Genomic DNA, 1,441 nt, shown 5'->3' with positions numbered 1-1,441 from the left:
TGAATAGTCCAGAAACATTGTCCAATACAGAGGAGGAAGATGAGTCACTTAGCTTAGAAAGCTCTCAAAGTAGTACTGGGCAAGAGCTGCATTATCAGAGTAAAATCAGCCTTACTCATATGGATAAGGTAAAGCTTTTGAGACCTCCGTTTGCTGACGTGGCACCACTCAAATTGAGGAGAAACAGCTGCAAACAATCATTAATAATTGCAACATGGAATGTACAAAGTATGACTCTAGGAATATTGGAAGTTCTCAAAAATGAAATGGAACCCATAAAGATTGATATCCTAGGCATTAGTGAGCTGAAATGGACTGGTTTTGGCCATTTTGAATCAGACAATCATATGATCTACTAAGCTGGGAATGACAGTTTGAAGAGGAATGGCATGGCATTCATCATCATAAAGGATGTTTCAAGATATGTCCTGGAGTACAATGCTGTCAGAGATAGGATAATATCCATACACCTATAAGGAAGACCCATTAATACGACCAGATTTATGCACCAAGCACCAAAGGCAAAGATGATGAAATTGAAGATTTTTATCAACTTCTGCAGTCTGAAATTGACTGAACTTGCAATCAGGATGTGTTAATTATCACTGGTGACTGGAATACAAAAGTTGGAAACAAAGAAGAATCACTGGCAGTTGGAAAATTTGGTCTTGGTGACAGAAATAATGCTGGAACTTGCATGGTAGAATTTTGCAAGACCAACAACTTGTTCATTGCAAACACCTTTTTCAACAACACAAATGGTGGCTGTACACGTGGACTTCACCAGATGGAACACACAGGAATCAGACTATATCTGTGGCAAGAGGAGATGGAAAAGCTCAATATCTTCAGCCAAAAGTAGGCCAGGAGCTGATTTTGGAACATACCATCAACTTCTCATATGCATGTTCAAATTGAAGTTAAAGACAATTAAAACAAGTCCACGAGAGCCAAAATATGATCTAGGATATATCCCTCCTGAATTTAGAGACCATCTAAAGAATAGATTTGATGCATTGAACACCAATGACCAGAAACCAGATGAATTGTGGGATGACATCAAGAGCGTCATCCATGAAGAAAGCAAGAGATCACTAAAAAGACAACAAAAGAAAGGAAGACCAAAGCGGATGACAGAAGAGACTCTGAAACTTGCCCTTGAGTGGACAGTACCTACAGCAAATGGAAGAAATGACAAGATAAAGAATTGAACCAAAGATATCAAAGAGCAGCTTGAGAAGACAAAGCCAATTACTATAATGAAATGTGCAAAGACCTGGAGTTTGAAAACCAAAAGGGAGGAACTCACTTGGTATTTCTCAAGCTGAAAGAATTGAGGAAAAAATTTAAGCCTCGAGTTGCAATATTGAAAGAATCTAAGGGCAAAACATTGAATGATGCAGGGAACATCAAAAGAAGATGGAAGGAATACACAGAGTCA

This window comes from Orycteropus afer, unplaced genomic scaffold (assembly GCF_000298275.1).
Source record: "Orycteropus afer afer isolate SDZICR_OR568_19922 unplaced genomic scaffold, OryAfe1.0 scaffold00097, whole genome shotgun sequence".
Classification (NCBI taxonomy): Eukaryota; Metazoa; Chordata; class Mammalia; order Tubulidentata; family Orycteropodidae; genus Orycteropus; species Orycteropus afer.
This window is presented reverse-complemented; position numbering follows the sequence as displayed.